General features: G+C 36.9%; 1 pseudogene across 1 annotated transcript; it reads left to right on the top strand.

Annotated features, from left to right (window-relative positions):
* Positions 1–2517: 2517 nt before the first annotated feature.
* Positions 2518–3641, top strand: LOC309868379 (ubiquitin-conjugating enzyme E2 N pseudogene; annotated as a pseudogene). Its single transcript has one exon. The product of its transcript is annotated as a ubiquitin-conjugating enzyme E2 N pseudogene (transcript).
* Positions 3642–27855: the final 24214 nt, after the last annotated feature.

The raw sequence follows: 27855 nt of genomic DNA, 5'->3' as shown, positions 1-27855 counted from the left end.
ACATTTTAGTGATCAGTATGTGCAGATATATAGCCCAGTTATAAGCTGTAAGGGGTCCAAGATTCTATTTTCCTTGTTTATTCAAATTCTCAGTAGGAGATCTGGATTTGATGTTCCTTAGAAATGGTTCAATTCAATAAATAAATTCAATTTACTCCCCTTTTCAGAGAGAGAAATCAATTTTTATAGTAATATACAAATGCCACAAAGACAGCAATCCATCTAATTTTCAGAAAAAGTAAACTGTAAATAGAACAAATGGTTTTTATATTTCCTGTATTGATGTTTTAAAATCTCATACAAGTAATACCTGTAGAGGGTGAATTTAGTCAGGTATGTCCCTGAAATCTCTATGACCAGGTAGTTCATTCACTCACCCAAAAAAAGTCTGCATTTTTGGTATAAGTTACTGACATATAAAAGTCACTAATTTTCTGCTGTGAAGGATACAAAGACAACAGATAGAAAGATAAGCAATATGCTTATCTTCAGCAAACTCAATATGTCCTGGGGTTGTTGAGAAGTCTCCACAGTAAACTATAATGAAAGGTCAGAAGGAAATAGTGGCAATAAAAGAGATATAACCAATAATTTAGAAAAGCCAGTGTGTACCAGTGGATTCAAAGATGACTTCATACTGGGGATAGTATTTGCATTGGACTATGATAGGTTAACCATGAACAGGCAGAGGCCATGAAGTACATTAAGGCTGAAAGAGAAAATGATGTAATTTAGGGAAGATATTTGAGGGAGAGTATTTAGATTCTATGTAGGTGAAATATAAATGGTTTAAAAAGTCTAAACTTATCTACAACATCACGGTTTATGAAAAATAGGCAAACGTTTTCTTTAAGGTACTTGAGATGGAGTTACAGACAATCTGTTAAAAAAAATAATAGCTGACCATGGAGCATAGATCTGGTTGAAACCCTCTCAGCTCACTTGACTGCTCAGGCAAGGTCCGGCATTAAAATACCAGAGAAACTGCAAGCTGATCATTAGAGAAAAATAGACATTTTTCCCCATGATCTGTTATTCCATGAATAAATGACTTGGGAAACACTACTTAAATAAGAACTTGGTCTCTAAAAATGTATCTCACAGGGAGTATTTCCCTAATTTCATATTTTCTAAAATAAGAGACTCCTATGACATGCCACCAAATCTGTCATAGAAGTCTTCACCAATGGCAAGCACTAAATGGAGTGATCAAATTTAAAAGTTAACAATAAGAGCATGTCTCTTTAAAAGCTATTTCATACCTTTCCCCTTAAATTTTGTACCATTCTCCTATCAGGTGATAACACTCCTCCTCTTTTGGAGTATTATAAAATAGAAATTATTGAATAGGAATTTCCTTATTTTTCCATCAACAACTCTATAGACTTATTTGTACCTGACCCAGTCTTGTTTAAACTCCCATCACTTGTAAGTGTCACTACTGGTCACAAAGACTAATATCCCCATTTATGGCACGGATCCCGTTGCCTCTCACCTGTCAAGAATTTTTTTCATTGCTATAGTCTTTCTCCTGAGCCTTCAAGTTATCCTTCTAGTCAATTATTCTGATTAATATTCAACCAACCTCTAATATCATCTCCCATTAAAAAATGGTACAGAACCCCTACCATTTCTCTGCTCCCCTAAATTTCTAAATTCCTTAAAAAACAAGGGTCTGAAAAAACATATGGCAGATTTATTTCCTATTTACGTATCATCCTTCAATCCTCCAGTTCAGCCTCTGACACAATCTCCACATTGTCAGAGACAATGAACACTTCGATCAGTGCTCATCATGGTTGTTCGCTGCTGCCTATAAACACTTCATTTCCCATGTATGTAGGACATGCATCTGCCCTCTCCATTCCCATCCCAAGCCAAGCTTCTCTTCCTTTTCTTTCCTGCTACACCTTCCTGGACTCTTCAGTCGCTCCTTTTGTCAATATATCTTTGCTCAGGGCCCAGGGACAAGTGGACAGTATGCAGTTCTGCTATCATAATTGTTCTCCTAATAACCAGGGTGATAAAATGCATAAAATTTTAATGAGGATACATGATCGTGTCTACTTACCAGTCTAGGCAAGGCTATACTCCATACCACCTGAAAGTCAGATGAGTTATTTAGTCGTTGGTCATATTTTCTCAAATTCAGGGATTATTTACTCATTTTTTTCATTCAATATGTATTATTTAGTACCTGCCATGTATCAGCATTGTTGTAGATACTGTTGTTTCTAAAATTTTTATTACCAGAACAGCTCATCTTTATTTCTGGTAGGAAATGTGATGGAGACTGATTTTGAAGGTTCAACTGTATTTTTCATTCCAAATGGTAGTCTTTTTAAAATAAAATCAAGTGTCCCATGGATCCTGAGGGTAAAACAGTAAACAAGATTGACAAGATACCTGCCTTCATGGAACATGAGAAGGTAAAGGTGGGGTGAAGGAGTTGGCTTTATTATATAGAATTAATAGCATTACTCATATCAATTAAAAATTGGGGAGGTGAGTGGAGCCAGAGTCGAGACCAGAGGCCGAACTCGGGATCTGACAAGATGGCCGGGCTGCCCCGCAGGATTATCAAGGAAACCCAGCGTTTGCTGGCAGAACCAGTTGCTGGCATTAAAGCAGAACCAGATGAGAGCAACGCCCTTTATTTTCATGTGGTCATTGCTGGCCCTCAGGATTCCCCCTTTGAGGGAGGGACTTTTAAGCTTGAACTATTCCTACCAGAAGAATACCCGATGGCAGCCCCTAAAGTACGTTTCATGACCAAAATTTATCATCCTAATGTAGACAAGTTGGGAAGAATATGTTTAGATATTTTGAAAGATAAGTGGTCCCCAGCACTGCAGATCCGCACAGTTCTGCTATCGATCCAGGCTTTGTTAAGTGCTCCCAATCCGGATGATCTGTTAGCAAACAATGTAGCAGAGCAGTGGAAGACCAACGAGGCCCAAGCCATAGAAAAAGCTAGAGCATGGACTAAGCTATATGCCATGAATAATATTTAAAATCGATCTGATCATCAAGTGTGCATCACTTATCCTGTTCTGCCAAGACTTCTTCCTTTTTTGTTTGCATTTAATGGACACAGTCTTAGAAACATTACAGAATAAAAGCCCAGACATCTTCAGTCCTTTGGTGATTAAATGCACATTAGCAAACCTATGTCTTGTCCTGATTCACTGTTGTAATGCATGAGCAGAGGCTAGAAGTACCATCTGGATTATTGTGAAATGTTTAAAAGCAGCGGCCCTTCTCTGCTTTTATTCATTTCCCCCATCATGGTTAAGCACTGTGAATGAAGGTAGTTGTCAGGGTTAGCTGCAGGGGTTTGGGTGTTTTTCTTTATTACTTTTTTGAGGGGGAGAGGTAGTTTTATTTTAATTTTATGGGCTCCTTTCCCCCTTTTATGGTGATCTAATTGCATCGGTTAAAAGCAGCTAACCAGTTCTTTAGAATATGCTCTATAGCCAAGTCTAACTTTATTTAGACACTGTAGATGGACAAGCTTGATTGTTTGAACCAAAATGGGAACATTAAACAAACATCACAGCCCTCACTAATAACATTGTGACTTTGCTGTCAAGTGTAGAATCCTTCCTTCAAGAAAAAGCTAGTGACCGTTTTGTATGGCTTGTCTGGAAACTTCTGTAAATCTTATGTTTTAGTAAAATGTTTTTTGTTATTCTAAAAAAAAAAAAATGGGCTTTCATCAATTCATAAGACTCTAAATTCCCCAAAATAAAGTATTGTTTTTGCCTAGAAATATATGCAAAAACAAGATCTACCTAATGTTGCTATTTCTCCACACCTCAAGAAATTCTTGTAATCAAAACTGAAGGGAAAACCCTTCTTCATTTTAAAATCTACTCTTACGCAGACTTGAAAAGACTAGAACCCAATGGTTGAAGGTAAGTATCAATGGGATACTTGATTTTATTTAAAAACTACTATTTGGAATGAAATATATAGTTTAGCCTTGAAGATCAGCCCCCCCCTCAACACATTTCTTCCCTAAAAAAGAGATGGGTCAGTCTGATAATAAGAAACTTAGAAATAATTTGCATCAAATAAATGCCAGGACCCCGATAACAAAGTGTCTATTAAAGCAGGTTATTAGAATATATAAGAAGTATGATGTTGCTTTGCCTGGTTTCCCAGCACTGTGGAATGTCTTACACCCATGTCCATCTGGGCTTGTGACATACATATGCATGACATGATTTGTTTCGATCAAAAGATGCTACGAGGGGCGCCTGGGTGGCTCAGTGGGTTAAGCCGCTGTCTTCAGCTCAGGTTGTGATCTCAGGGTCCTGGGATCGAGCCCTGCATCAGGCTCTCTGCTCAGCAAGAAGCCTGCTTTCCTCTCTCTCTCTCTCTCTCTTTCTCTTTCTCTCTCTCTCTCTGCCTACTTGTGATCTCTCTCTGTCAAATAAATAAATAAAATCTAAAAAAAAAAAAGATGCTACGAATTTTGGGAGGGGAGCAGCAAAGCAAGATTTATTGAGTGATAGTTCAAAGCTCCTGAGAAGGGAGGGGACCTGAGACGGTGGCCCACCACTAATATTTTTGTTAACGTTTATTTATTTGAGAGAGAGAGCATGAGTGGGAGGTGGAGAGAGAATCTCCAGCAAATTCTGTACTGAGTGTGACCCTGGCAGGGCCTCTATCCCAGGACCCTGTGATCACAACCTGACCCGAAACTGAGTCAGAAACTCAATCGACTGCACCACCCAGGAGCCCCAGTTACTAATTTTAATAAGCTAAAATGTCAGCACAAGATTAAAAAAGCTTTTCTTGGTGTGAACGTAGCTGGACCTCTTCACCTTTCTTTGCCTCTCTTTTTTCATTGATTAAAATAATGACTAATAATGTCCATTCTGACTCATCACATTGTCTTGAGAGAATTATAGGATAAGCATTAAACTTATGAGTTCTTGTTAAATCACAGAATACATTAAGATATGTCTTACAATTATTACCATTTCTATTATAATAATATTAACAGTAATACTGCATACCTTCCAAATGGTATTTACTTAAAGGACTTTTAAATTATGCTTTCTTTTTGTTTTTACATATACTTGGAAACTTCCCAATTCATTATTATAAGACATCTTAAATGTTGAACATTTAAGTCATTACGAATAGCTAATTTGAGCATGCATATGCTATGGAAAGAGAATGTTTATTCTATACACCTATTTGATTGAAATTTTGACCAGAAGTTGTCATTATAGTCAAATTAGATAGCCTTAGTTTAAAGGGTGCTAGATCTCTTTAAAAGATGTTTTTGTGAATTTGACAAATAGCAATTACAGAGCGAGCACACCAACCGTGATAAATATTCTGGTTTCAGCCTGTCAGAAACTAACCGAAGACTGAGAGGAAACGCACGATAGGAAACATCTGTTGCCTTTCCAGGCCTGCTGAGAGATGATGAGGATACACCTTTTGACAGTAAATAAATAAATAAATCATAAAATAAAATTCTAGAATTCAGGGCTTTTTTTTTTCCCCCCTCACATTACTTTGTTGAACTAAAGAGCGGCTCTGTAATTTAAAATACGAGACAGATATTTCCCAGTGGTTAGTACACATTTTAAAAGCTTTCAATAATTCTCATCTCCGTTATCTTAATGAAAGACATTAATGAACAATTGAAGATAGAACTTTAAAGTAGAGGCAAAAAAAATAAATAAATTGCCAAGGCATATCTATGAGGAAAAAGATTCTAACCCAGTGTCTGGTGACTTTTTTTTAATCTGTAGTGGTAGGAAATCTTTCATTTATAAAGTGAACTTAGGCATTGAAAGATAGTTTTACGGAAAGTTCGGTTACTTTTAGGTATTCAGTATTAAAACAGAAAATTACATGTAATTGCTCTATATTCAAATTAATAAAGGTGGTAACTGTGAACTCATTCCTTTCTCCCCCAAACAAGTTCAAGGGCTGACGGTTTTCCTTCACACACCACCCCTTGTCTTTTGTCCCATCACTGGCTTTGTGAGTAGCCAGCCTTTCTTTTTTGGTGGGAGATGCAGGGGTGGAGTGGGAGGGCTCTAAGACATTGACAGAGAGGTCAAGCACATCAGTGTTTCCCACAAGGTAGGACTGGGCATTGAAGTCATTCCTGCTTAATGGATTAGCTGACTGTATGTGGCACATAGAAATACAAGAGTTCTTATGTTCTGGCCTGTGAGCTGTGCCATACTCAGTGGAACAATGTGAGGACGGTCCCCTGAGCTTGGCTGAGTTTACACAGGTGCATCCTGGCATGCCCATGTGGAGACTTGACAGCTGACTATTAGGATTTTCAGGTGTGGTCCCCCCACCACAAACCCCTTTCCTTGGTCTCATTTCTTCTTTTCTCTCCCTTCTCTTTCTCTTCATTTCTTCTTTTCTGTCCTTGCCTAGGCCCTTAGGTTGGGTGGTTTGACTCTGTTTTTATTGTTTTTATAATTTGTTGCATTTGGCATAGTATTTATGCTCTGCTCCCATTAAGCCTTAGCCTTTTGAGCTCCAAAATATACCTAACTCGTGCAAATGAGAAATTTACTCTCAAGATTATTGTCCCTGCTGTAAGTTTTAAAGGACTATTTTGGCACCCAAAGCTAGATTTTAAATATTCTTTTTACACACACATAGTAGGAATTATACATATTCTAATTCAGAGGCTTAGTTTTAATAGCAGAATGGACTCATTGTATAAAATAGATAATAATAATAATAAAAGAATTAGAGGGATAAATTTCTTAATATATCAAAAATATTCTCCCACTATACATACTGGTATACCTTGGAAAACAAAATAGCAAAAACAAAACAAAGTAACCTGAGTAGCGATAATACAGTGAATTAGCTGTTGCTAATAATTACCATACTAATTGTTGATTTTTAAATAGTGTTAGTTATCATTTCACTCTCTTTTAAGTATAAGCTCTAGTAAACTGCAATGTAAGTTAAACACAAGGAGATAAAAATGAATTTCGAGGTGATAATATTCAAAATGAGAATGAGCTATACTATTTCTCATGTTTAAATAATGAAATAGAAATTTTTTAAAGATTTATTTATGAGAAAGAGGGAGGGAGAGAGTGTGGGGGGAGGGATGGAGGGAGAGAGGCTTAAGCAGACTCCACCTTGAGCGGGAGACTGGTGTGGGACTCAGTCTCAGGGCCCTGAGATCATGGCCCCAGCCAAAGCCAAGAGTCGGATGTTTAACTGACTGCACCCCCTGGTGCCCCAGTAGACTTATTTGTTTTAATTGTCTAAATAATTCCTGGTAACCCAATTTTTGCCAAGTTTGATCTGTTATACACAGAGCAGATATCACAATATTAAATGGATGCAACAGATCAAAGGATGATTGCTTTAATGTTGCAGTGGCGTCCTGGGGCTCCCGATGTGCTGAGGGTTACCTCTTTAGTTGCTGGACTGAGAAAAGTCTAGGGTAGGGATTCCAGGGAAGTGTAACCTGAGGCAGGGTAGCAAAGCAGTGGAAAGTAAACCCAGTGGGCTTGGCCTGGCAGCTGTTCATTAATAGGCCAAACAAAAGCCTCCTGGCTGACCATCATCAGTCTTGGTTATCAGCCTGGGACGGTATGAATTTTCTTCTCAGCCTCAGATGTGAACACTGCTTCATGTCTTCAGTTTTTTTCTAAAATCAGATATATCAGGTTCAATCCCAACTCTTGGGCTAGGCAGGAAATTCATGTCAGGGGCATTGTGTAGGGGAAATGTGCTCACACTGTCTCTGCCTTTTTCCCTTGCTTCTCCTACCACCTCCCTTGTCTTCTCTCTATAGAGCCTGTATGATTGTTGTGCCTTGGATGCAGCTGATCCTATCCAGAGATCCCACTACTTTGGGATGCATAGCACTGAAATGAGATTGTGATTCCTCCACCCCCTCCCTCTTATGGATTTTAGTTCACAGGCAGAGACATTCCCATCCTTCACCTCAAAGCCCAGCCACTTCCTTAAGCTTCTGGTGGCATCCAGCTTTACTCCTCCAGCAGTGACTCTGTAACAAATTAGGATTTTTATTTACTAAAGGAAAAGCTTTTGTATTACCTAAAATTTGGATTTTTGAAGGACTTAATACTGATAGATAGAGGGAAAGGAGATTCTTTGAGTTTGTGGAAAGGAAAAACACATGAAAAATGGTACTTTTCATCTTTATAATTCCCCCAGGTACATAATAATGCATCATAGTCACTGAATTCTTCATCATCAAGATCAAGGATTGTGTTTTATTTATATATTCTTATTGAGGATTCCCTCAGACAGGTGGCATTCGGTAAATAATTGTTGAATTAATTAGAGAAGCATTCTTATCCTCTAACTCCTAACTGGTTTATTTCTTGCCAATTGTGAGCATTTATTTTCATTTGAATCAGCTGCTAATTTTTAAAAGCAAACATTAAATTGTTGCTCTGGAGGTTGTTTGATAAAAGGGAGTTGGTAATTCTGAATCATTAGCATTAATATGAAAACCTTTTGTTAAAGGTTCATTCACTTAACCACTGAACTGAGTTTAAATGACTCAGTCAGTTTCTCACAGTCAAAGATATGTCTAAAAACAACCTATAAATAAATAGGCACTATAATTACTACTGGGGTCCTTCTGGTATAATTAGGTAACACTAAAATGAATAAGTTACTGTCACATGGCTTATTTGCCCTTTTTTACACCTTGATTGTACCAAATTGAAAACTAAGCAAGGAAAACTGAAATTTAAAAGACAAGTGATTAGGGAGCACTTGGGTGGCACAATCAGTGAAGTGTGGGATTCTTGTTTTCAGCTCAGGCTGTGGTCTCGGGATCATTATCTCGAGTCCGGCATGGAGCTCCTCACTGAGCTCAAAGTCTACTTGAGATTTTCTCTCCCTTTCTCTGCCCCTCCCTCTTGAGTGCTCTCTCTCTCTCTCAAATAAATAAATAAATATTTTTTAAAAAGGCAGAATTAGTTCAATTCACTTCAAGCATTATATATTCTACCATTAATAACTTGTAATATGTAGTTATTCATTGTCATTAATTTGATGATGTAATTGAGGGTTTTTAAAAGATTTTATTTATTATTTATTTGAGAGAGAGAGTGCGAGGATGAGTGGAAGCAGGCAAGAGAGAGAAGGAGAAGCAGACTCCCCACTAAGTAGGAATCCAACGATGGGCTCAATCCCAGGACCCCTGATCATGATTTGAGCCAATGCCAGCCATTTAAACAACTGAGTCACACAGGTGCCCTGAAGTAATTGAGTTATTTTTAAAGTAAACTCTATACCCCATGTGGTATATGAATTCATGACCCCCAAGATCAAATGTCACATGCTGTACTGACTGAGCCAGTTAGGTATCCCTTGAATTTTTACTCTAATACCCACCCCTTTCCACATATGATAGCCTAAGTTGGGTTATGGTGTTTATAATCAGACCTTAACTAACACAAAAGGAATAACAAAGAGGGTTTGTAGGTACAGATATGGATTTTTGAGTTTTCTTTAATGGAAATTAAAGGAAAGACTGAGGGAAATGCAAAGTGTTTGAGAGGTTCATGGGATTTCTCTAGCATGTGCAAAGTGACAGTAGTCTGAGACTAGAAAAGACAACTCTGTTACCCCGAGAGAATTGAGAAAGAGCCTGGGATATGTTAGACCAGCACTGTCCTATAGAAATGGAATTCAAAACAACTAAAAAATTTTAAACATTTCTGTAGTGATATTTAAAAAAAGTAAAAAAGAAGCAAATGAACTCAATTTTAATAATTTTTAACTAACATGTTAAAAATAGCATCACTTCTAGATGTACTCCACATTAAATTATTAGTAAGATATTTCATATTATTTTTATACTAAATCTTTGAATGTGGAGTTTATCTTTCACTTACAGACCACATTGAGACACTAAGTTTCTATCAGGAATATATGTTCTGCATGCAGATGTCATAAAATTTAGAGTTAAAAAAATGGACTTATGTACTTATGTTTTTCTAAACAGTTTTCTAATAACTGAATTGGATATAAGTGTTTTAATTTTTATTTTAATTAACTAAAAGTAAGATTTCAGTTTCCAGTCACACTTATTGTGCTTTAAGAAGTGAACAGCCACATGAGACTACTGGTTCCTAAATGAATTAGTGCAGCTCTAGACTGAGAAATTTGAAGTTACAAAGGCAGCCTTAGAAAAAGAAACATTATGAAATGCTAGGCAGATAAGTCTGGTGAGGGGTTTATCAATCTTATTAATTCTTTAAAAGAACCAGTTCCTAGTTTACCTCTGGCCAGTCTTATCAAACAGAAAAAGAGAAAGGAGCCAAATAAATAAAATCATGAATGAAAGAGGAGAGATCACAACCAACACCAAAGAAATACAATTGTAAGAATATATTATAAGCAACTATATGCCAACAAATTAGACAAGCTGGAAGAAATGGATACATTCCTAGAGATGTATAAACTACCAAAACTGAACCAGGAAGAAATAGAAAACCTGAACAGACTCATAACCAGCAAGGAAATTGAAACAGTAATCAAAAATAGCCCAAGAAACAAGAAACCAGGGCCAGTTAACTTCCCAGGAGAATTCTACCAAACATTTAAAGAAGATTTAATATCTATTCTTCTGAAACTGTTCCAAAAAATAGAAATGGAAGGAAAACCTTCAAATTCATTTTATGAGGCCAGCATTACCTTGATCCCAAAACCAGAAAAAGACCCTATCAAAAAGCAGATTATAGACCAATATCCCTGATGAAAATGGATGCAAAAATTCTCACCAAAATAATAGCTGGTAAGATCCAATGGTACATTAAAAGGATTATTCTCCATGACCAAATGGGATTTATTCCTGGACTGCATGGTTGGTTCAACATCTGCAGATCAATCAGTGTGATACATTACATTAATAAAAGAAAGGACAAGAACCATATGAAACTCTCAATAGATGCAGGAAAACCATTTGACAAAGTACAGCATCCTTTCTTGATTAAAACTCTTCACAGTATAGGGAGAGAGGGTACACATCTCAATATCATCAAAACTGTCTATGAAAATCACACAACAAATATCATTCTTAATGGGGAAAAAAATGAGAGCTTTCCCCTAAGGCCAGGAACACAGCAGGACTGTTCACTATCACCACTGCTATTCAACATAGTACTAGAAGTCCTAGCCTCAGCAATCAGACAACAAAAAGAAATACAGGGTATCCGATTTGGCAAAGAAGAAGTCAAACTCTCACTCTTTGCAGATTATATAATACTCCATGTGAAAAACCCAAAAGACTCCACCTCAAAACTTCTAGAACTCAAACAGGAACTCAGTAAAGTGTAAGGATATAAAATCAATGCACAGAAATAAGTTGCATTTCTGTACACCAAAAACAAGATAGAAGAAAGAGAAATTAAGGAGTCGGTGCCACTGTAATTGCACCCAAAACCGTAAGATATCTAGGAATAATCTAGCCAAAGAGTCAAAGAATCTGTACTCAGGAAACTACAGAGTACTCATGAAAGAAATTGAGGAAGACACAAAGAAATGGAAAAACGTTCCATGCTCATGGATTGGAAGAACAAATATCGTGAAAATGTCTATGCTACTTAAAGCAGTCTACACATTTAATGCAATGCCTATCAAAATTCCATCAACTTTTTTCACAGAAAAGGAACAAATAATCCTAAAATTTGTAAGGAACCAGAAAAGACCCCAAATAACCAGAGGAATATTGAAAAAGAAAAACAAAGCTGGTGGCATCACAATTCCAGACTTCAAACTCTATTACAAAGCTGTAATCATCAAGACAATATTGTACTGGCACAAAAACAGACACATAGGTCAATGGAACAGAACAGAGACCCCAGAAATGGATCTTCAACTCCATGGCCAACTAATCTTTGACAAAGCAGGAAAGAATGCCTAATGGAAAAAAGACAGTCTCTTTAACAAAGTTGGGGAAATTGGACAACCACATGCAGAAAAATGAAACTGGACCATTTTCTTATACCACACACAAAAATAGACTCAAAATGGATGAAAAACCTCAATGTGAGACAGAAAATCCTTGAGGGGGACCCATGCAGCAACCTCTTTGACCTTAGCCACAGCAACTTCTTCCTAGATACATCACCAAAGCAAGGCAAGTGAGGGTAAAAATGAACTATAGAGACTTCATCAAGATTAAAAGCTTTTGCACAGCAAAGGAGACAGTCAACAAAACTAAAAGACAATTGACAGAATGGGAGAAGATATTTGCAAATGACATATCACATAAAGGGCTAGTATCCAAAATCTATAAAGAACTTATCAAACTCAACACCCAAAGAACAAACAATCCAATCAAGAAATGGGTAGAGGACATAAACAGATATTTCTGCAAAGAAGACATCCAGATGGCCAACAGACACATGAAAAAGTGCTTAACATCACTCAGCATCAAGGAAATATAAATCAAAACTACAATGGGGTACCACCTCACACCAATCAGAATGGCTAAATTTAACAAATCAGAAACAACAAATGTTGGCAAGGATGGGAAGAAAGGGGAACTCTCTTACACTGTTGGTGGGAATGCAGGCTGCTGCAGCCACTCTGGGAAACAGTATGGAGGTTCCTAAAAGAGTTGAAAATAGAGCTACCCTATGACCCAGCAATTGTACTACAGGGTATTATCCCCAAAGATATAAATGTACGTGATCCAAAGGGGCATGTGCACCCCAATGTTTATAGCAGTAATGTCCACAACAGCCAAACTATGGAAAAAGCCTAGATGTCCACCGACAGATGAATGGATAAAGAAGATGGGGTATATACATACACAATGTAATATTATTCAGCCATCAAAAATGAAATCTTGCCTTTTACAACAACATGGATGGAACTAGAGGTTATTATGCTAAGTGAAATAGGTCAATCAGAGAAAGACAATTTTTGTATGATCTTGCTGATATGTGGAATTTGAGAAACAAGTCAGAGGATCATGGGGGAAGTGAGGAATAAATGAAACAGGTTGAAACCAGAGAGGGAGACACACCATAAGAGATTCTTAATCTCAGGAAAAAAACTGAGGATTGCTGGAGTGGATGGGGGTAGGAGGGAAGGGTGGCTGATAATGGACATTGGGAAGGGTATGTGCAATGGTGAGCATTGCGAATTATGTAAGACTGGTGAATCACAGACCTGTACCCCTGAAAATAATTATACATTCTATGTTAATAACAAGGAAAAAAAAAGAAGAAATGCTAGGTAGATACAGAAAAGAGCAGGGTGTGTAAAACTTACAAGTTAGATAATCAGATGTTGAGTAATCCAAGGTTGACTCGGTTAAAGTCCACTTGCACGATAGTCAGCCCTTTCCAGTTACAGTGATAGTCGTATCAAGAAACGAGTATGATTTGAAGCAACTTTTCAAATCGTTTTTAAAAATTCTACTGTAAGGGGCACCAGGGTGGTTCAGTCAGTTAAGCCTTGACTCTTGACCTCAGCTCAGGTCTTGATCTCAGGGTCCTGAGTTTAAGCCCTGCTTTGGGCTCCACACTGGGCATGGAACATACATTAAAAAATTTAAAAAATTAAAAGAAAAATTCTAGTGTTGTAATAATGGAGACAATCTTAGAAAAACACATTTTTTAAGTTAAACTTCAATGTTAAACCTAACAAACCAAACATACCAATGATATATAAGGTATATTATATATAAGTTCTTAATTTAAAGTGCTTCATCTGATCATTTGTGAATCCAATGTTATTTCCTGAACCAAGCTAAGGGAGAAATGCAGTTTGCCTATTTGACTTTGCAGGTGAACTTTAGTCCCAGTGGATTGAATGCATACATGACACACTTATAATTATTCACCAATTACTTCCACACCTTATATGATGTGGAATAAGATGTCGCAGCTATGTTCTGTCTTTAGAAAATAAGATTGCTAAATCTTCAATCTGTGCCAAAGTGAATGTGTTTACACACCTCAATTATTGCTCATCATTGAATATACCGTAGGCCACCTACCTTAATTCTACAAATAAATGAATAAAGGTAATATGATTTTAGAATTCCATTGTAAATAAATTTTTCAACAGTTACGTATCTGGAGCACTGTGGTTGCACACTCATCTGTAGTTAGAACACTCATAGAAATAGGCAGCGTTAAGGAGTTTATCTTCTTTTTGGCTCTTTTACCTAAAAGGTTTATATAAGAATAAAAAAAAAAGATTATTTATTCAGGGCTTGCTATAGCCAGAGAGTCAGCACCATCACTTGCTTCTGGGCAGAGACTTAAAGGCAGACAGAGGAGTGGGGAAAGTTTTAGAGAAAAGAGAAGGCTTCGGGTGTGCCTTGATTAGTCCCTTGGCAAGGAGAAGCTGCAAGTGAGATCACTGAAAGCTGAAAATACTATGTGATTTTTGCAGGTGCACATTTGGCTTTCTCTGGTTGATCTTTAAATTAGAAGCTGGAATCAAAATTAGGGAAGTTGGGGTGCCTGGGTGGCTCAGAGGGTTAAAGCCTCTGCCTTCAGCTCAAGTCATGATCCCAGCATCCTGGGATCGAACCCTGCATCGGGGGCTCTCTTCTTGGTGGGGAGCCTGCTTCCTCCAATCTCTCTCTCTGCCTCCCTCTCTGCCTACTTGTGATCTCTCTCTGTCAAATAAATAAATAAAATCTTAAAAAAAAAATTAGGGAGGTTGTCAGTTGTTAGTCAAGTGCTGTCCACTTGGGGCGAATTGTTATAGGGATTACTGTTCAGCAGCCTACGTTGCTACTAGTCATTGATGGTCTGACTTTCTACAAGTCTGATTTATAGATACCAGGCTGGCTTCTGGAGCTGTTACTATAGAGAGTGGGTTGGTTTCCTGGGCTTGTTGCTGCAGATTGTGGGTCAGAATTCTATTTTTATATATTGTCTGGCCATTCTCCATTTGCATATTCTGTCTCTTAATAACTATGAAAAATAATAACTCACTGTGACACTTTCAACATTAATCAAGCTGGAGAATTTTTTTAAATTAATGGTGTTGTTTTTCTTCTTACATTACTTAGATTTGCATCTATCTTTCTTTTGTTATGCTTTTATGCAGGGGTTATATGAACTTCTGGATCCTTGGTAAGTTTTGTTTTTTGTTTTTTGTTTTTTTTAAAGAAGAAAATATATGCTTGAATATAATTTTCTAAATTTATCAATCCTAAATATATATTTGAGTTTTTTATTTGAGACCAAGAAAGGAATTCAAAAATAGGATAAACTGCTTAAATAGAAGTGCAGTCAAAATGCTTGGTGAAGACATTGAATGATAGTGATGTTTCCAAATTTAGTTCTTTATTTTCTTTTTAAAATTTTTCTTATTTTCTTTTTGTCATAAATGAAGAATCACTCTCATAAAATTTTCTTTCTTTTTAAAAGTCTGATTATTGTAAGTGACTGTCTTTGGTTCAGGTCATGATCTTAATGTCCTGAGATCAGCCTGTGTTGGACTCCCTGCTCAGCGGGGAGTCTGATTCTCCCTCTCTCTCTGCCCCTCTCTCTGCTCGTGCTTGTTCTCTCTCAAATAAATAAATAAAATAATAAATTAAAAATAAATAAATAAATAATAAAAGTATTATTTCAATGGTGTAATCCTGAGGAGATAAAAATTTTACATGAGATATTAAAAATTTAAGTAAAACATAGTCTTCCATTTTTGTCATCTAAGCATGATTAAACAAAGGGAGGAGATGACACAAAGAATGAAGCAACTGTACTTCAGTCAGCTGAATAAAAATTTTGCTTCTTTCTGGGTTATTTCTGTCAGAATCACAGATTTCTAAGCTAAGATATTTATTTATTTATTTGTTTGTTTAAATAGTTTGAAGTTAATGAATATTACATATTACAAACTTGGTGGTTTAAAACAATAGAAATTTATTTTCTCTTGGTTCTGCAGTCTGGAAGTCTGAAATGGCCATGTACACAACGCCATGCTTCCTGTGAAGGGTCTAGGGAAGAATATTTTCTTGCCTTTTCTAGTTTCTGGTGGTTGTAGCCATTTTTGGCATTCTTTTGTTGATGGCACCATAATTACAATCTTTGCCTCAGCCTTTGCATGACCTTTTCCCCTGTGTTCATATATGTCTGTGTACCCCAAATTTCCTCTTTTTGCAAAGACACTGGTTTTTAGATTAGGGTCTATCCTAATTCAGGATGACTTCTTGATTACATCTACAAATATCCTCTTCCTAAATAAGGTCACATTCACAGGTACAGGGAGTTAGGACAGCAGCATATCTTTTTCGGGTTACAGAATTCAAACCACACCATTGTCTCAGGTGTTAGCATCTGCTAATATTAGCTTTTCCTAACAAGAGCTTTATCCTTTCAGTTTAAAACTTTCATTCTGATCAATGTTCTGGTATTTATAAAATTTTCAGCATAAAAGACTCCTAAAATATATAGGTAGATACCCATATCATTTTTTGCTACCTTTAGACCAGGCACTGGTCTAAGCACATTATATATATATTATTACTTTAATTTTTACAAAGACATTGACAGCTCAGTACTGTTATTACTCCCATCTTATATAGAAGGTAACTGTTATGAACCAAACTACATCAATTTGATTGTTCACAATTATTAAATTGTTTTAGGTAGTTATAATTAAATATCATTGAGAGTCAACTTTGATACAGGTGGCATGAATTATAATGAACTCAAGTCTCCAAGTGAATTTTGTCTCATAGTTTACAACAAATAGGTACAAAAATAGTCATACCACCTGTTATATATGCTTGATGAAATCTCAGCTCTCTATTCTTTTAAGCACTCTGACAGCACATATTATGAAAGATTCATCCAAGGCCAAAGCAGCCATATTACAGGCAGAGTAGCAGAAATCAATCAATTTCCAATTTCCAATTTCCAATTTCAAAGTTGGAGTCAAAGAGAAAATCCTCTATTAAGTATTTTAACATAAGGCCAGAAAATCCTCTATTAAGTATTTTAACATTCTGGATCATTCTAATAGGTACAGAGTGGCAGATATGTTGCATTCTTTTATCTGTTCATGCAAGGATATATGTTCCTACAGAAGATTTCTACACAGTCTACGTATCTTGAATGTTATTCATTCCACCAAAGAAACTCACTTCTAAATACTAGTTATTCTTCTGGTGTTGACAAAAACAAAAGAAAAACAACACACAGTATACTTCAAGCACTTTTAAGAAACTTGGCCAATGTACACAAAAATTTATAGTGACAGATTTGAACAATCAAGCCTATTGCTGAAATCAATATTTGATGATTATGGAAGAATAACTTTTGAATATAGCTTTATTTGCAATAGTCTCAAACCAGAAAAAGGAAAAAAAAACCATACACAAAATGCCCATCAACAGGTGAATAAACAACATAAGTTAAGATATATCCGTACAATGGGATACACTACGCTCTAAAAAGAAAACAAACTACTGATGCCCCCAAAATCGGATGAATATAAAGTCCATTATGTTGGGTGAAAAAAAGTCAGGTAAAGGGCGCCTGAGTGGCTCAGTGGGTTAAGCCTCTACCTTTGGCTCAGGTCATGATCTCAGGGTTCTGGGATTGAGCCCCCACATCGGGTTCTCTGCTGAGTGGGGAATCTGCTTTCCCCTCCCCCTTCGCCTGCCTCTCTGCCTACCTGTGATCTCGTCAAATAAATAAATAAAATCTTAAAAAAAAAAAAAAAGTCAGGCCAAAAAAGAGGCCATATACATTTGTATAAAATTCTGGTAAGTGAAAAGTAATGGAGAGTAACAAAGAGCGGATAAACGATTGCCTACAGTTACAAAAGTTACCTTGAATAGGTACATTTTATGTAAATGAGACCTCAATAAGTTGTTAAAGAAAATAGTCCTGAAGTGTTCTCACTAGAGGAAACTGAGGAAAGTTTGTTAGTTCTCTAGGGCTACGAAATCCCGCAAACTGGGTAGCTTCAGCAGCAGAATGCATTTTCTCATATTTTTGGAAGCTAGAAATCCAAAATCAAGGTGTCCACATGTTTGGTTTCTTCTGAGGCCTCTCTCCTTGGCTTGCAGTGGCTGCCTTTTCTGTCTTCATCCTATTGTCTCTTCGTCCGTGTTGTCTGTGTTCTGATCTCCTCTCCTTATAAGGACACAGATGGATTAGGGTCCACCCTAATGACCTCATTGGAATTTAATCACATCTTTAAAGGCCCTATTTCCAGAAAGCCCTATTCTGAGGTATTGGTGTTTAGGGCATATGAATTTTGGAGATGATTCCATTCATAACAGAGATAATAACTCTTGTTTTCTACTCCCTCCCTATTCTTCTATCATAAAGAAAGCTCTGAAAGAATGATCTTCAAACATCAACCTGAACACCACGCAATAAATATTTCTGAACTTCTAATAATGCCAACCATGTTTACTTTGGAATTAGATGATCAAGTTGTCATCAATAATCATATGTCACATTGAAATGCCTGAATCTATATACCTTATAAATCACACTCCACTACACATGCCAAAGTCATTGGATTGGACTGATTTATAAATGTTTACCTTCACAGTTTCCCAGCATAGCAACTTATCAAACTGATCAAATAACATATCCCTACAGGGAATTTCCTCTTCTAATCTGCCTCCTCACTCAAATATTTCAGCTAATTTATGCATATTTGCCAGTGCCTTGTGTTTAGCTCTATTCTACTTCGTGCACAACCAGGACATTACTCATCTGGTATTTCCCTGAGTTTAACAATCTTCTCCTTTCCAATATGCAGCGTGAAACTCTTTTGAACTCCCTTTCAGAGTTCCCTTTGCTGAGTCTTCCTGCTGCCCTCTGATTCCCACTCTTTTCAAGGGAGAAAATGTTCTTGGCTCCTACTTGTAGAAGGGGATAATCAGAGGAAAATCCTTTATTAAGCCACTGCCATTTCTACCGGTGAGAACACTTAATAACTGCGGGGGTACAATGACACAAAAGCCTATGGGCACTCAGTCTCTCCCTGAAACTGTGCCCTAAGATAAAGTCTGTGAGTCATTTTATGTTCAGTGCATGGCGGCCTGTCACTTGCCTGACTGATGTATGTCAAGCTGTATTAAAGCCAGAATTCTCAGAGTCATTTATAGGAACATCCCAGCATGTGTTCCAGGACTGAGTTTTTTCTAAAATATCTCAGTGCCTTAGACAAAGAACAGAAAAGAAGATAATGGATTAGGAGAGGTAAAATAAAGCCCATGAATTCTTCTTCCCAGGGATCAAGATTGCAGAATGAAGCACACTGCCTTGCCATTTACTGCCTCAACAAGTAAATGCCTCAGTTTCTTCACATGAGGTGTTAACATTCCTGAAACAGTACATCATACAGAACTAATGGTGGTAATGACCTTGAACAGACGAAAGTTTATTATAAATTTTCTGTACATTCCACACACTAGTGAAAATAATAATTATATTCTTCATGAATGCCATACAGAATCTCCAAAAGAATTGCAATTCTTGTAGCCAGAAATTACCAGAGGCAATTTCAGTCTGAAGAAAGATAAGTAAATTAAGCCAGAAGACAGGGGCTGAAATGTGTTTTGTTCGTTTGTTTGTTTTGTTTTGTTTTAATTTTATCTGTGAAATTTAGCTACCCTATCTACCTTTTTAAAATACCCCAAATTTTCATAAAATAATTTTAAGCAGATAAGAAAAATTTTATAGATGATATTTTTATGTAACAATATAGAAAACAATTCCCTGAATGGCATTGCCAAGCAATCCTATATCAAGGATTTTTTTTAGCCATAATCTCTTTTTTTTTTTTCCCCTCTTCAGATATCTCAAGTAGTATGAGGATCAGACCAATAAAACTTAAAAGAAATAATTTCAGGTAATTTAGTTAATTCTCTCCTAGAAGCCCAAGACACCCAAACATCCCCTGTTCCCAGATTTTATTATTTTGTTATGATATTTTTGAGCCTCTATTTTCATATTCGCTAACATCAAAATATATCCAAAGTTGTTCAAAATTGCAAATTGATAACACATTGCAATACCATATTATTATGATTGAATTGAACTGAAGTCTGTATACTGTTTCGCTGATTTATATAGCCTGAAGTCAGGGTAAAGTCCCAGTTCTGAAAATAACTGCTCATCTATAGAAATAATAATATAAAGCCTAACTAAATATACCAGCTCTGCTGTATTTATAAAAGATTAATATGATTAAAAGACTATAGTGATAAACACATTCCCAAGAATGTATAACTTTTAAACATTACCAGTCAAATATGTGATAGGATTTTTTTTCTTACAAAGTTTTTTCTTATAAACCTAGTTTCAAGTTCTAAATAAACCTTGGAGGTAGTGATCAGCAAATAAGTTTTAAAAAACACTCCAAAATTTTTATTAGGCTTCTTGGTAATTTCAGGATATTTGTATGGTCTATTCAAACTCCTACCCTCCTGGAATATATCATACCCTTTCTTTTTTCTTAAATTTAAAATACTTCTTGCCTCATTCTGTGTTGATGACATTGATTCCTTTTCCAATAAGGAGATGGAAGGAATCAGGAGAGTGGGATTTTATACTCCAGCATCTACTACCCTGCATCCACCTGCTTGTAGAGACTCAACTCCTTATAACCAATGGACAAAGGAAGAACCTATCTTGTTCATCAGGTCAGCCTTTCTCATCCACCTAAGGATATTGTTTCAGTAATTTCTCCTTCTCCCTCACTATCAATTCTCTCCCCTTCACTGGGTCATTCTTATCAAAGCACAAACATATTGTAGTATAGCCACCTACAATAACAAGTAATTTACTTTAAAAAAAAATCCAATTTACTCTACTTTCCTTTTGACCTCCTATCGCATTTCTTTCATCTCCTTTACAGCAAACTCTTCAGCAGTGTTTCCTTTTTGCCTTCTCCCCTTCTGTTCTTTTTATGTTTTCTTTAATTCACTATAATCAGATCTTCATTCCCATTATGCCCTCAAAATTGCTTTTGATATCACTGGGCATATTCATTCATTCAATAATGCATCCAACAAAGATTTTGAGGACTTACTATGTGTCACATGTCTTCCAAGGCAATGAGTGGAGAGCCTCGGGATCACATTTTTCTTCCTTCTACCCTAGGAATAAAATTTTTAACTCTCCATGAGAATATAGCTGGATATATCTCAGTATACTTTCAACAAAATTACACAGATGAGCAAATCTCATGCTCCCTCAGCATCCTGTTCATCAGAGGAGATGGGAAGCATAACCACTCCAAAACAGACCTGAGTGAGCACACTCAGTTGTGGGGCACTGACCTTGACCTGGGTCCCACAGTCGCACCCTAAATCTCTGTAAATTACACACACATCAAACATATAAAGAATCTTTATGCAGATTTCTTTTAATCAACTTTATCTCCACACTTCCCCAGACTCCAAGACTGCATGTTAAATGCTAAGTGACTTCTAGACATTGAGTGTCATATGTTATATGACATTCCCCCCCCCCAGTTCTTCTTTTAAGCACCATGACTATATACAACTCAGATTCCCTGATGATTATGACTTCCCTTCTTTTTTTTTTTTTTTTAAAGATTTTATTTATTTATTTGACAGAGAGAGATCATAAGTAGGCAGAGAGGCAGGCAGAGAGAGAGAGGAGGAAGCAGGCTCCCCGGTGAGCAGAGAGCCCCATGTGGGACTCGATCCCAGGACCCTGAGATCACGACCTGAGCCGAAGGCAACGGCCTAACCCACTGAGCCACCCAGGCGCCCCTGACTTCCCTTCTTTTAATAATCTTCTATTACTTTTCTTGAAGATTCTTATCAAGAACTTTTCAGTGATTAGTATAAACAAAGGAAGCAATTTGATAATTCCTTTGTGCACCAAGATGCTGCTTCAGAAAGGTATTTATGATCTTTTTCCAGGACAGACTTTCCTGAGAAATTTGCAAGGTAGAAGATTGAGAGCTGTCTTCCCTTCTGCTTATCATACAGACAGATTTCTCCCAAATATAATTTTTAAAATAGAAATCACCTATTTAATCTTTGGTAACAAGTAATTTGGGTCCTAAATCTCAAATTTTGTTTTTAAGGTTTTCTTTATTCTTTTGCCAGAGAGAGAGAGAGAGAGAGAGAGAGAGAGCGAGCACAAGCAGGGGGAGCTGCAGAGGGAGAGGGAGAAGCAGGCTCCCCACTGATCAGGGAGCCTCATGAAGAGTTCAATCCCAGGACCTTCAGATCATGAACCAAAAGCAGACACTTAACTGACTGAGCCACCTGGGTGCCCCTCTCAGATCTTTTACATGATAAACCATAATGATCACTTTTGTATGCTTGCTGCAGCTGATATTGCTTTGTAGTTTCAGTGACAGGTGTGATCTGACCTAAGAAAGGCATTGTCTTTGACTGTAGTCTGGTCAGGTCAACTGGGTAAGAATAACCTTTCCATCCAGACACCTCAAAGCCTGGGCTGAAGAGCATCCTCTTTTTAAAGATTCCAAATTTAAACCACTTATTTGGCCAACTGGTTGTCTGTAGCTATTAAGAAAAATATAAAGTGAAAGGTGCTCAGGAAAAATAATAATGAAACTATCAATATAGCATGCAACAAGATGTTACATTAAAAAATAACAAAGAATTGTTTTTATTAGAGTTATGAATAAAAAAAATAACAAAACTACAATTACAGAGTTCCTTCTATTGTATAACTTCAGAGCCTTATAACCAACAATAACAACGCTTTTTCCAGTGAGGTATTTATCTCCAGGCTGGCTGCCTATAGGTAGTGTTATCGGTTTTTTTCAGTCCTAGTTCTTTTTTAACTTTTTTTTTCCCATTTAACTCCTTCAAATGAGAAAAAAGTCAAGCATTTGATATAAAGCAACCTTTAGAAATATTTAAAACGAGTTTTCTCCTCTGCAAAGTAGTAAAAGATTTGAATCTTCCTAGCATACCTCTCACAGTTTATGCTGGCAACAATGCAATTTCAAAGAGCAGATGGTTACTTGCATATCACAGATAAGTGGAGAAAAAAAAAGCTAGCGATACACCAACTGGGATTGCAGCTCTGGGAAAACTTGTAAATTTCAACAAAGCCTATAGAGATTTGAATGCTTATGAGCCAGGAGGAAAGGAAGAGTGAACGGGACGCAAAAACTTAAATACAAAAAAAAAAAAAAAAAAGGAAAGGAAAGGTTAATATGGCTGGTGGACTGGGCTTGTTACTCTTCCCTGAGGAGAGTATAAATGGATTTGATAATTTTGTTGTTGCATAATGGGTACACCATGAGAAGAATGCGGCATGGACACAGAGTTCTGTAATAAGGCAGGGAGAGACTCATCTTGTGTTCACCGCTGAGAATATCTTAACATTTCATTCACTGGACGGCTCTCCTCTGCATACACAATCAAGCCTGTAGTCCCCGGCTTAGCTTTCCTTTCTTCTCTGCTGATCCTAATGGGTTGTTTTTTTCTCACCCCATCATTAACTTATACTGATTACACACACTTATTAATAAAGTTTGTAGTGTGTGGTTAATGCCATAATTGGCTCGCAGCTTTCACCGGACATCCTCAGATGTAAGATTTGAAACAAATTAGGAAAGCTGTAGAGTTTGTTATATTTCAGGGCAGTCAGAATAATCTTCCAGAGCTCATTTGATATCTGACACCCATTTTGTTATTTAATCTGCATGTTTCCTCATCTGTAAACAAGGATAACTATAGGATCCACTGCAAGGTTTGTAGTGAATATTTCAGGAGTAAACAAGCCCTGGAAAGAGCAATCACCCTGTTGGTGACTTGGTGTTACCCTCGCTGTTACCGTGGTAACAGGATTTACTATGTGTGGATAACACTATAGACCACTATGGAGACTTTTCTCTCTTAAACACTTATTTCCTTTCTTCTACCCTCCCAGTGCGGTAAATAATTTTTTAAAAATAAGTATAGCTAGCATTTAGGGTTATCATGTGCCACGCTCTATTCTGAATGCTTTGTAAGTATTCGCACACTTCCTTCTCCCAGAGGCTAAGGTGAAGATACTGAGCCTGATAGTATTCCTATTTTACATGTGAGGAAATGAAGGCACGGAGACGTGAAAACAATTGCCCTGGAACAGCGCAGTTGAAAACTGGAGGAGCTCAGCCTCAGACCCAGGCTGTCTGGCTCCAGGGTCCACACCCTTCACTTCTCCCCATCGTTCGCTGTGCTTATTCCACGATCCCCAATCTCTATGTCTCGGCACTTCCTTCCGTCCCTAACTCAGCTGGCTTCTCACCTGATCTTTGACTTGATGACGTGGCATAGGCTCTTATCTTAAAATTCTCTCCTTCCTTTCAAGTATCTTCCATCTGTCTCACTTCACTGACTTTTCAGCAGCTTTCCAAACAACCAGGATTCTTTTGCATTTAAAATAAATAAATCCGGTGCTTTCATTAATGTCATCGTGATGAGGGAGCAGGAGGCTGGCTGAAGACAAAGCAAAAGCTGGTGCCTTGCACCCCCCTCTCCATCGGCTCCCCCTCAGTCATATGTGTAGCATCCCTCAGGCAGCCCTGACTGCCATGAACAATAAGCAAATAGTTAACTTGCAGAGCTCACAATCCTGCTAGCCAGGAGTCTCCCTTGGCTTACAAATATCCTAAATCTCACTAACAAAGACGATTGATAGCAGGATTGTGACATCCCACCAAAAAGTCTCCCAACTATCTTAATGTTAATGGCTGGTCTAAAGACAACATTGATCAAGCCGCAAGGCAAGGCCTCTGGTAGGCCGCAGACATCCTGGCACCTTGTAGGCCCTCTTTAGCATATGAAAACTCCGTTGAAACCTCCCTTCCCCTCACCTTCCCCCAACCGCAGGGTACTTAACCTGTCACCCCTCACAACCCGGGGCAGCAGCTCTTTCTGCCCACCGGTCCTGTCCCCGTGCTTTAATAAACCACCATTTTGCACCAAAGATGTCTCAAGAATTCTTTCTTGGTCCTCGGCTCCGGACCTCAGCCCACCAAACCTCACCTAGGTTCTAGAACTTCATCAATCGTGTCTTGGAATATTTAGCTTCTCCCTTTTCTGTGTATATTGAACCTCACAAAGACAAGGATCATACCAGCTGTCAGCGATGGTAAGCACTTTCTGTTTGTCCCTTCCTTGTCTACTGTCACCACTCCAATGGAAGTGCTTTTGAGAAGTCGCTGTGATCCAGGGGTTCTTTCCTGCATGACCTTTGGAAAGATAGTCCATAAAAGCACCTATTCTGGGGAATGAGTAAATGAGGATAAATACTAGGGAAAACAGTATAAAAGACTTCCTTAAAAACATTGTGTTCTTTGTTTTACTTCTGTTTATTAGCTCTTCATGAACTACTCATGATTTCTCAGGACTTAAATGGTTCACTTTTTTATATAAATTTTGCTAGTATCTTTGGAATAACTCTTCATCCTTTACATTTAAAAGCTTCTTCTTTTTTTTTTTTTTTTTTTTGGTTCATGATTCTGACATTTCCTTGGCATTGTTCCGTTGCCCTAAACTCAAAACAATGTTACAAAAAAAAATTATAAATAATGTAGATAAGTAGGATAATAATGTCTGTGGCCCTCTGTTTCGCAAAAGAATTAACATTTAAGAACCAGTAGCATAGGTTCTTATTAAACTGTAATAATAATAATTACCTATGGATTTTTCAGGTAATAACTAATTTTAAAAACTCATGGTTTGATACATTGTATAGGTATGTAATTTAAAAATTTTTTACATTCCCTAATGACTTAGATTCTGAGTTAAATTCAGCATCTGTGGAAGGATATTTTTTATGAAACTGGTATTCACAAAATGCCATTTCCTGACTGGGTTTTAGGCTCAGACTTTTAAGGACATCTTTGTATCCCTCACAATACATAGCACAATATCTGATATAGAATAAGAGCTCAAGAATTGTTTGTTGAATAAATGCATAAATCCATGGTGGTCTGAAAAGGAATAGGTGAGTATTTTCAGTCTCTCTTCCTTCTCATCCCCATGTTTCATAAAAATGATGTGGTATTCCTAGAGAAGCATCCTGGAAGTTGAACTAATAAAATTGATAAACCCCTAGCCAAACTTATCAAAAAGATGAGAAATATCTTTTATCACAATTGAGAGGAGATACCACAATTAACACCCAATAATATAAACAATTATAGGAGAAAAATTATATGTCAAAAAATTGGAAAATCTGAAAGAAATGGATAAATTCCTAGAAACATATAAACTACCAAAACTGAAACAAGAAGAAATAGAAAATTTGAACAGACCAAAAACTGGCAAAGAAATTGAATCAGTAATCAAACATCTCCCAACAAATAAAAGTCCAGGACCAGATGGCTTCCCAGGGGAATTCTACTAGACACTTAAAGAGTTAATATCTATTCTTCTCAAACTGTTCCAAAAAATAGAAATAGAAGAAAAACTTCCAAACTCATTCTATAAGGTGAGCATTACCTTGATTCCAAAAGCAAAGACCTCACTAAAAAGAATTATAGGCTAATGTCCCTGATGAACATGGATGCAAAAATTCTAAACAAAATCCTAGCAAACTGAATCCAGTGGTACATTGAAAGAGTTATTCCCTATGAGATATTTGCTTATGTGGTTCAGTCGGTTGGGCATCTGACTCTTAATTTTGGCTCAAATCTTAAACTTGGGGTCATTATTTTAAGCCCTGCATTGGGCTCCATGCTGGACATGTACCTTACTTGAAAAAAAAAAAATTATCAAGTGAGATTTGTACTTGACCTGCAAGGGTAGTTAAATATTCAAAAATCAATCAATGCGATACACCACATTAATAAAAGAAAGAATAAGAACCATATGATCCTTTCAATAGATGCAGTAAAAACAAATACAGCATCCATTCTTGATAAAAGCCCTCAACAAAATAGAGATAGAGGGAACATACCTCAAAATCATAAAGGTCATATATGAAAGGCCAACAGCTAATATCATCCTCAATGGAGAAAAATTGAAACGTTTTCCTCTCAACAAAAGAACAAGACAGGGATGTCCACTCTCACCATTGTTACTTAACATAGTATTGGAAGTCCTAGCCTTGGCAATCAGACAACAAAAAGAAATAAAGACATCTAAATCAGCAAGAAGTCAAACTTCACTGTTTGTGAATGACATGCACAATACTCTGTGTAGAAAACTGTCAAGACTTCACAAAAATTTGCTAGAACAGATACACAAAATCAGCCAAGTTGCAGGATATAAAGTCAATATATAGAAATCTGTTGCATTTCTATGCACCAATAATGAAGCAGCAGAAATATAAATCAAAGAATTGATTCCACTTACAATTACACCAAAAATCATAAGATACTTAGGAATAAACCTAACCAAAGAGATAAAAGATTACTGATGAAAGAAATGAAGAGGACAAAAAGAAATGAAAAAAAAAAATCCATGTTCATGGGTTGGAAGAATAAATATTGTTAAATTGTCTATACTACCCAAAGCAATCTACACGCTTAATGAAACCCCTATCTAAATAACATCAGTATTTTTCACAGAGCTAGAACAAATAATCCTAAAATTTGTATGAAACCACAAAAGACGCCAAATAACCAAAATGATCTTGAAAAAGAAAAGCAAACCTAGAGGCATCACAATTCTGGACCTCAAGCTATACAACAAAGCTGCAGTCATTAAGACAGTATGATACTGACACAAAAACAGACACATAGATCAGTGGGACTGAATGAAAAAAAAAAATGGAACCACAAATAAATGGTTAACTAATCTTTGACAAAACAGGTATGAATGGACAATGGAAAAAAGACAGTCTCCTCAACAAATGGTGTTGGGAAAACTGGAGGGTAACATGCAGAAAATGAAACCAG

The sequence above is a fragment of the Mustela nivalis genome (assembly GCF_964662115.1).
Source record: "Mustela nivalis genome assembly, chromosome: 7".
NCBI classification, from domain to species: domain Eukaryota; kingdom Metazoa; phylum Chordata; class Mammalia; order Carnivora; family Mustelidae; genus Mustela; species Mustela nivalis.
This window is presented reverse-complemented; position numbering and strand designations above follow the sequence as displayed.